At 40.8% G+C, this 10,856-nt stretch overlaps 2 long non-coding RNA genes across 2 annotated transcripts; both read left to right on the forward strand.

Annotated features, from left to right (window-relative positions):
- The first annotated feature begins 244 nt into the window (after window positions 1-244).
- Window positions 245-3,370, forward strand: LOC124291047. Its single transcript, XR_006902129.1, has 2 exons — window positions 245-324; window positions 3,001-3,370. It is a non-coding gene; the product is annotated as an uncharacterized LOC124291047 (long non-coding RNA).
- Window positions 3,371-6,625: 3,255 nt separating this feature from the next.
- Window positions 6,626-9,559, forward strand: LOC124291045. The gene is made up of 2 exons (XR_006902128.1): window positions 6,626-7,543; window positions 9,241-9,559. It is a non-coding gene; the product is annotated as an uncharacterized LOC124291045 (long non-coding RNA).
- Window positions 9,560-10,856: the final 1,297 nt, after the last annotated feature.

Consider the following 10,856-nt stretch of genomic DNA (forward strand, 5'->3'; position numbering starts at 1 on the left):
CCAGATGCCTGTCATTATCCCGGAAGCAATCGGGCCCGGTCGACGTATGGCTTCGTACATAAAATGTGATTAAGACGAGAAGAGTGACACTGGATCACATGACATTTGGATTGAAGATCACAACAAACAAAATACGCCTTTGGTCGGCCTTATAATCAGTCGGACATTTTCACATGACTATAATCGCTGTGACGTCACAATTAATGCCAAAATGTATTCGTATATAAAGCCTCATGCGCGCACTCCAGAAGATCCAGTAGCCATCTGATCGACATCAAGAGCGTTTTACTTTGTGCGTACGTTATTTCCCCTCCACAACACAAGGTAAGTATACAAACAAGGTGGGTCCACTGCGTGTACTCTGTTGGTAATGTCGGAACCACCAATGGCCTCCTCTACAGCCCTCACTTTGAAGCGACACGTTATAATACAATCTAGTGCCAGTGTTCCAATTATAATTGGACGTTAATCACATTACATGTACACAAAATAGGGTATGCTGAATTCTAAGGTCTAATTTATAATGCGCCGGTTTTACCATTTATTCATGATTTAAGATGTCACAAATGAATTGTTGACCTCACAAATTTGAATTTGTGATATAAAATAATATCATGAAATAATTGTTGATGAAATGAAATGAAATTTTAATAGCTTAAAATGAATTTTATGACATCTCTAAGTCGAATTTGTGATATCTAAAGTCTTAAGTATTTTATGATACCATGAATAAAATGTTGTCATATCAATAATTCAATTGTATATATCTTATTTGGGATATCAATTATCAATTTTATGATGTCGTAAAATGATTATTATTTTTAGATATTAATAAATTGAATTTTTATAGTATTTGTCCTCTTGTCCACAATAACTGCTCCTTGATCTTTTCGACCATTCACTGCTGCACTGTGAAAATGGCGGATATCAGATATTATGTTGGACATGGATTCCGCGTATCCTCCCATTACGCAGAGAGACAGTTCCTAGACGCCTTTGAAAACAACATTTACGGTTCAACGAACAGATTAGCTACTTCCTGTTACATACACATTATAATGGAATAGTCCAAATAAGAAACACAAGCCAATGCCTGATGCTATTATTCATGACAAACCTGTTTTTAATATTCAATAGTAATTGATAGCCTTCACTGATGACAAAGATACTTTTTTTCAGATTAAACGGTCAACGGTTTACAGGTCGATCCTTTATTGCGGGATAGTGAGGTATTTCAGGCCACGGCTCAACAATACAAATGCATGTTCATACCTGGGTATCCATCATATTAGGAGATATCCTTTGGCATCTTTTAAAGAATTCATTGAACAAGGTCAGGAAAGCTGAAGTCGTTCGTATGGTTCACGTGTAGTTTAACGCTGCAATTGCAGTAGTCTGTCTAACAGTCCCTGAAGCACATTATTTTCACTACTGCCTAGCCCTCTTCGTAGTGCTAAAGCCCTAAATGAAGAAGCAAGTCTAGATTTCCTCAGGAATCTCTGGCTGTTGCCAAGTAGGAGTGAAGTACAATCTGTTTTAAAACTGTATTTCACTCTAAATTAATCAAACTTAATTGGTTCAATTTTATAACAATATATACTCTTCAAAAAAAAGAAACTTGACTTGCTGCTTTGGAGTTTACTTACTGAGTGCATATAACTGATTCAAGCATGACGTCATTGCTCAGTAACAGTAAAATCATCACTTTACAAATTCCAAAACATGAGTATCCAGAAGGTGTTTGGTAAAAACACAGAGGGCTATTAAAGCCACTTGGTCAGAGCAAAATGTCAGTATCTGGTGTGACAACCATGAGCATCGATAACAGCTTGGCAGCGGTGACCCATAGAAGAAAGGAGATGCCGAATGCTGTCTTGATGAATGTTTTGATACACTTGCTGAAGTGCTGCGTGCAGTTCTTGTAGTGTCTGAGGTGGCGGATTACGCTGGCGCAAGTGTCGATCAAGAGTATCCCATAGATATTCAGTGGGGGACAAATCCGGTGATCGAGAAGGCAAAGGTAACAACTGAACATTGTTTTGCTGGAGGAAGTCCTATCAAACACGTGCAACGTGAGGTCGAGCATTGTCATGCTCCAAAGATCACGTTGATGTAGGGAACGACGTGACGTTGAACTGGTCTTCTGGCAAAATGTCTGGCTTTCCATAGCCAATTGCGCACTGTCTGGTCGGAGATTTGGAGTAGTCCAGGGATTTGGATTGTTGTGGATGATGCGGCCGTGGTGTTTGAACGAAAATGTCTCAACCGGATGTAGCGATCCTGGGTGGCGGTGATACATGCAGAAGAGCGGGAGGAGGGCCATCTTCTGCTGTTAATCTCGGCATTGTAGTGAATGTATGGTGTGAAATGATAAATCTAGGGGCCTTATATACCCGTTTCCAACAGGTTTCACGTGCATTTCATGCAAGGTGAAGTTACAATGGGTACGTTTTGGCGTTATGCTTCCTTATACAAGGATAGAAATAGGCAAGAGTCTGATGTTTTGACTCAATAGAGTTACATGATTGGTTGTTAAAACATACCAAAACTAAAGTCTTCTATCCATATAACATTTTAGGACATTCTAATGTTCAGAGGTGTAACATTTCTTTTGGCGTTCAGTTTATATAACGGTCTTCTCAGTTAATGTGGGGCGGTGGGGAAGCCTAGCAGTTAAAGGGTTCGCTCGTCACGACGAAGGCCCTGCCTTGGTCCGATACCCCACATGGGTACAATGTGTGAAGCTCATTTCTCGTGTCCGGCGCTTGGATACTGCAGGAATATTTTTATAGTGGCGTAACCTAATTCACTCACTCACTCTAGCTTAATGTAGAGTTATAACCAACAAAGAAAATGTAATACTACAGGTAAAGATGGCGGGTCTACTTCTTAAGATCTGGCTTTGAAGTATGTAAGTCATGTTATGATCATGAACATTTCAGTAAGACATCTGAAAACATGTTTAAAAACTTAATTCCTATATGTGTTTCTTTTCACCAGGGAAACATGAAGATGTTTTCTTTCTTTTCACTGTCCATTGTGGTTGCGATCCTGATGTGTGAGGTCATCGTCGAAACCGAGGCTCAAGGGAGGATCAGCTGAAACGCCGGGTCCGAAATGGTAGAGTTCTGCACCAGTTGCCTATCACACACAATGTGTGCAAGGAAATCTGATGCGGCAGGAAACTGCTCCTTTGAATGTGCAATATCCGAGATCGTCTAGTGAATTCAGTCCTGTCGTAAGGTGGTCTCACCCTGTCGTAATGTGGTCCCACTGTGTATATTACCACCTGCTCTTTGGTATTATGTGGTTGGTGTAGACTTGACATGGACACTTGACTTTATTCCAAAATAAATTCTGCACAGCAAAATTTTTGGGTTTTGTGTTCCTTTAAAAGCGGTGGTGGTGGTGGTGGTGGTGTGTGTGTGTATGTGCGCGCGCGCTTTCATAGAAGGTTTGTGACTTATTTAACGGACAATCAGCACATGGAGTCACCGCTGATCCCATGTTCGTGTAAACTGTGCTTTGTACTCTTCGTTCTCAATTCGACCCAGGTAACAGGCGTTGTGATAAGAGTCCGATGTGAAACTGAGACATTGTGTAATCTGTGTGTAGTCATTAGCTGTTAGATTGAGTTACGTTGTACATATGGTTTCAGCTGAGAATCAGAGAGATGTTTGCCTAACACGAAACACATTATTGTGTTAAATAAATATCTAGGCTAAATGTTTTGGACTGCGTAATAGGCTGTTGCTTTCGTTCAGTGGCAAACACTCTAATAGTTTTATGTTCAATGGGTTTGAGAGAAATTGTTCTGCATATGAAGTTTACATTACATATGATCCGGGTTAGGAGTTTACATAACATCAGATCCTGGTTAGAATTGATCTTCAGTAAAACATGCTTCTCATAACAGGCGACTAACCGGATCGGGTGGTCAGGCTCGCTGACTTGGTTGACACATGTTATCGCATCCCAATTGTGTAGAACGATGCTCATGCTGTTGATCACTGGATTGTCTGGACCAGATTAAATTATTTACAGACCGCCGCCATATAGCTGGAATATTGCTGAGTGCGGCATAAAACTAAACTCACTCACTCACTGAATCTCAGCATCGTCCACATCATAACGCCGTCTATTTGGTAGTCTGGATAGTACAAAGGAGGCTAGAGGCGTAGCTAACATGTAGCACTTTGAAATTCAATAAAAGCATTTATAAGAAATATATTGAGGTTCTTGTTAAATGTTTCACTATTTTATTGGTGACAGTCGTTAGAACGCACTGTTCTTCGCGGAAACCGATTTTATCCCACGATGACTAATACAATGTTTATAGAAGTGTAAATAAATGTTCATATTTAGTTGTGTGGCATTAGCGTCATTTGCTTGTGTCAGACCAAACACTTACGCGATATTGTCAAATTGTTAAAATCTATTTGCATCAAAATACAAGTATTTTAACAAATTAACGTTAAGGAAATTACAGTTAATATAGATAACAAATGACGTTAAATTATCAGTCATTTGGTCTCCTTCTAAAACGTTTAAAAGGGAGAACTGTAAAGAAATTGATTCCTTTTTTGTAACATTGCAGTCAAAAACAGAGGTTCCATCTGCTTTTAAGCCAACACGAATTCCAATAAGTGTTCTTCACTGGCATCAGATTCACCGAAACTTTCTTACAGTTTCTCTGGTACTGATATTGGCTTGTACACAGAAAGTGAAGAAAAATCAGAACAAATTCGTTCTACTCTTCTTAAACATTTACATTCAACAGATGTAAGGGCTGACCAAACACTAAAATATCCTTAAATGGAAATTAGAGGTGTAAAACGGAAATTTAATCCAACACATCAAGATAACAATGATTGGCTGAAATATTCTCCGTCAAAAGATTGCGTCATTTACTTCCCATGTGCTCTTTTCGCAAATGACAATCAAAAAGGCGCATTTGTTACATCGTACGTTCATGATTGGGCAAATATCGGGACACTTATTAAGTGACATACCAAACCTGATTCCCATCACTTTTTGCCAACTTTCTAATACGGACAATGAAGCCGTTGAAAGAAATCGTTCAATTCTCATAACACTAGCTGAGACACTCAATTTGCGCGGGAGACAGAATATTGCTATTAGAAGTCATGATGCTGAGAAAAGCAATTTTGTAGCCCCTTTGCATTATCGTGCAAAGCACGATGAGTTATTGAACAGTCATCTGTAAAACAGCAAAATTAGAAACAAATATTTATCACCAGCCATTTAAAATGAGCTTCTTGATATTTGTTCACCACGCATTGGAAACCAGTTGGTTAATGACTGCTATTCACAGAAATGTTTTTCTCTCATTGCTGACGAGGCAACAGATTCCTCAACCAGAGAACAAATTTCTATCCCTGTTCGACACATTTCATTGAACGACCAGAGTCGAACTATACTCAAGGAATCATATTTAGGTTTCATTGAGTCTGACAGTACAAAGGCAGCTGCCTTAGCGGAATCATTCCTGTCAGAATTAGACAAGTGTGGGGTTACGAAATGCTATATAAAGGGTCAAGGTTATAATGGTGCCTCAAGCATGAGTGGGTATTTGAATGATGTACAAGCCATCATAAGACATTAATATCCTGAAGCATTCTTTGTTCACGGTAATCTCTGTTTGAATCTGGCCTTGGTTCATAGCTGTTCCATAACATCAGTCAACATTATTATGTCAACAGTTCAAAGCATTGCCTTTTCGTATTCGGCAAAACGTCTCTTAGAATACACTAAGGAACTGGAATCAAATGAGAATGCTCAGGAAGCAACGGAGCAAAAGCGAGAGATTACTGAACTCTGTGAAACACGTTGGGCAAGTCGTGGAGGTTCGCTGTCCACTGTCAAAGCATCATTTGATGTCGTCCTTTGCTGGATCATATAACTCAGCAATAGAGGACAGGCTTCTGGATTATCTGTCCCACTGGCCGATTCGAAGGTCAGAATTTTGTACCTACCTCGGTCCATAATATGACCGAGGAAATGGGTAGGCGAAGATTCGCACAGTTCACTGAGCTGAAAGAGAACTCACATGAGCAACAAACGGTAGAAATCAGGCGATGGCAATCACGTTGGCAAGTTGTTCCAGCAGAGGAGAAACCATCGTGTTTGTTGGCAACACTGGGCTTCGGAAAAGAAGATCTTTATCCAAATATCCATGTTGCCCTCAACACATTTGTGACAATGCCAGTGTCTTCGGCAACTGCTGAGCGTTCCTTCAGTGCAATCACACGTGTTAAAACGTATCTCAGGCCAACATTGGTAACGGAACGGCTTAATGCACTTACACTTCTTCATATTCACAGCGATTTTGATGTCAACTTTGATATTGTGGTGGATGATTTCGCATAAGGGAAAAACCGCAAAATAGCACTTCTCTTCAGGTAGAGCTGATGCATACAGTAACTTTAAGCTGTGCTTACAACTGAAATTTTCCTGGAGGCAACGTGAAGATGTCTACTGAGTGAGTTGGATTTAAGGCCGCTTTTCCAGTACTCCTGATACATCATCAAATGTCTGCTTAAAGTGGTGGGAGGAAATCCCGAAGTGATGAATGTCGCAGACATTGGTTTGGGTGTGCCCATAGGGTACTTTAGGAATGAATAATGAATGCAAGCTCTTCCCCCATTTAATGAACAGACATTTGGTAAACTTGAGGAAAATAGAAATGCAGGCTTATCCTCCTTTTAATAAGGAACGTATTGAACTTTAGGGAAAATAACAAATAAAGCTTTTCCCCGACAGAACAGTCCTGCCGCTTCCACGTTTTCTATCCCGGTAAGTAATCGAGTCCAGTCGGTTAATTTGTACTGTACATTAAGCCATGGAGCGGCTAAGATCAAGTTTCCATACGAATTGTGCATTTGATGATAAAAGCACCAAAGGTGGTCATCATATAATAAAAACATGTCTGAAATAAGTTCAGATATGGTGTCATCTCAAAGTTTGCGCTTGTGCGCATGCGAAGTACATAAACTATGACATACTATTTTCAACGTTTTCCCTTAAATATTAAGTATAGCCAATCAATAAACACCTATACTTTTTCACCTAAACACATATAGTCATTTGCAGTTACATGCAAAGACAAAATATACATAATTTTAAAATGATAGAAAACAATAAGAACTCCCTCTTCCCAAAATAGCGAAAAATGAAATTATTTTGAGTGCCTCCATATACTAAAATGTTCGTGTATGAATGTGCGAAATTTCATGCTTTCATCATTCAATGCACATTTTATGTGTTGAGTCGCTCCATTAGTATAGCCGAGCGGCGTTGACAGCGAGAGATCACAAGACGTGCGCTTGTAAAATGTCAACAACTGAAGAAACGTTGTGGTTGGCCTCAGAATCAGTCGGTCATCTTCGACTTTTCCCGGGACTCATCGCCATGACGTCACGATTAACGCCCACAGCGCGTGCCATATATAAGCTTCTGCATTTCGACGTGGAGCAAAACACGCTCGAACCAGATCGACATCAAAAGCGTTCTTCGTAATAGCGTAAGTAGTATGTTGTTTCTCTTTCACTCGGCATGCAAACTCAAGGGGTCCACTGTCTGTTCTTTGTGTGTGACCAACCCAACTTTAAGTCAATGCTTAGAATCGGAGCTTCATTGTATCATTGCACTTCCCCTTCATGCCATTCAGACATGCAAATGCCAATGTTGACATTTCTAAAGACCCATATGTCAAATGTATAGCAGGGCAGTATCACGAGTGAGGAGACGATGTGGTCCACGTCACACAAACAGCGTTGCCGGTAGTGGCATGTGATGTGGCGTAATGCTGACAAATAAATGCAACGCTATTCAGTACGACAAAAGGTGAACGGTAATCTCTGATTTGTGCATGTAAATGTAATGATTCAGAAATCCTTATCGAAGGGCTGAGAGATGCGTTGCTATTTAATCCGACACTGTTTTTTCCCTATCTTAAACAAAGTTATTTACCTGAAGTATTCACACATCCATAATTGTGGGTACTTACTTTTTTAAGTTACTTTTTTTGTCGTTTTAGGCTATCAATAATGCACATACATGTTATAGGACATCATCACAACTGGAACCTTTATTCAGATCTTTGGACATTCCAAAGTGATTATTCTCTGGTGTTGATGTTTTTGAAAATCATCTCAGTCTCTTTTGCTCCCTGAAGAGAAACGCAGTACAAAATTGAACAAGATTAATTGTTTGTTGTTTAAAGCCGCACTCAGCAATATACAACTATAAACTATAGTCTGTAAATAACCGAGTCTGGACCAGACAATCCAGTGATCAACATCATGAACATCGATCGACGCAACTGGGATACGGTGATATCTGTCAACCAAGTCAGTTAATCTGACCATCCGATCCCGTTAGTCGCCTCTTACGACATGCACGGGTTACTGAAGATCAATTCTAACCCGGATCATCACGGGTATCTCCCTTCATTGATGGTTTTCCTCTGGCACTAACAGCAGTAAGCAGTAAATAGTTCATCATGCCCAGTGTGTAGGTTGGAATTTCAGTACACCTGTGTTGGGATTTTAATATGGGGAATTCAATGACCTGGCACATAGAGAAAGTACAGACCAAATATACTGAACAATAACAGAAACACACTTTGAGAAATGGATTCTATTGAAGATAGGTAGTACAAGATAGGTAGTACAAGATAGGTCGTACAAGATAGGTAGTACAAGATTGGTAGTACAAGATAGGTTAATGTGGCAGGGCTAACCTGGCGAATCAGCCCGTTCCATCTGTGATGAACCACGCGGGGCGCATGCTGCACGCTCTTTATATGGCCATTATCACATGTACTTTGTTGAAAGAAAGACGGGTACATTTTAATCCTTGAATCCCTCTCATACCAAGGCAACTCCAGTGCGCGAATGACCATAACTGTGAAAGCCTACTAACAGGGCGTTTGGGCTGAAGAATAAATTGTGCAATGAAAGTCGACAGACCTGATGTCTGTATTACGGTTATTCCGGGAAAGCAGAGTTGTCACTGCCATATGTTTGAATGGTTTGCGCAGACTGTTATAAAAACAGCATGATGTATTTTCATTTTAACTTGGCATCCTTTTGGAGAAGGTGTGTACCTTCTTTCCTGCGGGTAAAATTTTAGTAATGCGCATATTTGTTACATGGTTACTCAAACAACAGATCCATTTAAAGAAACAAATTCTCTGTATATTTACTTTTTTAACAGGCAAACATGAGGGGATTTGCTTTCGTTGCACTCATCATTGTGGCTGCGGGGTGCTTGGTGAGTGACGTCATGGCCCAGTCCCCAACAGAAATCAGCTGCTCCGCCTCTTTCCAGGCGAAAATTCAATTTGCTCGGCGGTGCAGATCTGAAGGAAAACGGATTTTCTATGCCGGAGATGGAATGCCAGGGAACTGCTTCTACGTGTGCAGAAACGAATAGCCCTATCAGGACTTCTCGTAGATGTCATCATCGGAGAGTGGTCTCACCTTGAAGTCATGATTATTCAGAATATTCAGGTCAATAAATACTGCACAGCTTATATCGTGTGTCCGTGGTTGCAGAAGTGTATGTATGCTCTTTTTGTTGCATCACAATAATCAAATGTAGAATCCTATATTACGGCCGCATGCATAACTTGCCGAACCCGACCCTCTCAGCACATACAAGCACAGCCCCACCAAAGCCCAACACAGATTGTTATTCATCTCACGGCGGGAGGAAAGACTGAATAGATGCAGATCCCAGACGCGTACCCCTCGCCACAACACGGAGCTGACAAACCAACACACAGTCTAGGCATCAAAACACGGAGCTGACAAACCAAGACACAGTCTATGACACAAAACACTGAGCTGACAAACCAAGACACAATCTAGGCCACAAAACACGTAGCTGACAAACCAAGACAAAGTATAGGCCACAAAACACGGAGCTGACAAACCAAGACACAGTCTAGGCCACAAACACGGAGCTGACAAACCACGACACAGCCTAGGCCACAAAACACACAGCTGACAAACCAAGACACAATCAAGGCCACAAAACACGGAGTTGACAAACCAAGACACATTCTAGGCAACAAAACCCTGAGCTGACAAACCAAAGACACAATCTAGGCAACAAAACACGGAGCTGACAAAAACCAATACAAAGTATAGGCCACAAAACATGGGGCTGACAAACCAAGACACAGTCTTGTTCTCAAAACTGGAAGCTGACAAACCAAGACACACTCTAGGCAACAAAACACGGAGCTGACAAACCAACACACAATCTAGGCCACAAAACACGGAGCTGACAAACCAAGACACAATCTAGGCCACAAACATGGAGTTGTCAAACCAAGACACAGTCTAGGCAACAAAACACGGAGCTGACAAACCAAAACACAGTCTAGGCCACAAAACACACAGCTTGTTTATACATCAATGCAAGCGTTTCAAGATTGTAGACCCTTGCACAGCAAAGGGAGGAGACTCTACAGAAGTATTTTGATTAGTCTCTCCGGATTGCTCTTTCAGAAGGCAATCACTGCGACTTCAGTCTCAATGCCTGACAGCTGCTTCAGAAGTCTTACTTGAATGAATGTGTAAGTAGCTGTGGCGCCTCATCTTAGTTATGTGGCTTGACATTACTATAAGTGAGTGAGTGAGGTTAGTTTTAAGCTGCTTTGGGTATTATTCCAGCCATATTACGGACACCAGAAATGGGATTCACACATTGCACACACGTGAGGAATTGAAAACCTCGGGCCTTGTGACGAGCGAACCTTTTAACCACTAGGCTACTTCACCGCCCCGTTTACTGAAAATACAACCAAACAAACTGAAGTAGTA

This window comes from Haliotis rubra, unplaced genomic scaffold (assembly GCF_003918875.1).
Source record: "Haliotis rubra isolate DU_JTF1 unplaced genomic scaffold, ASM391887v1 Scf48, whole genome shotgun sequence".
NCBI classification, from domain to species: domain Eukaryota; kingdom Metazoa; phylum Mollusca; class Gastropoda; order Lepetellida; family Haliotidae; genus Haliotis; species Haliotis rubra.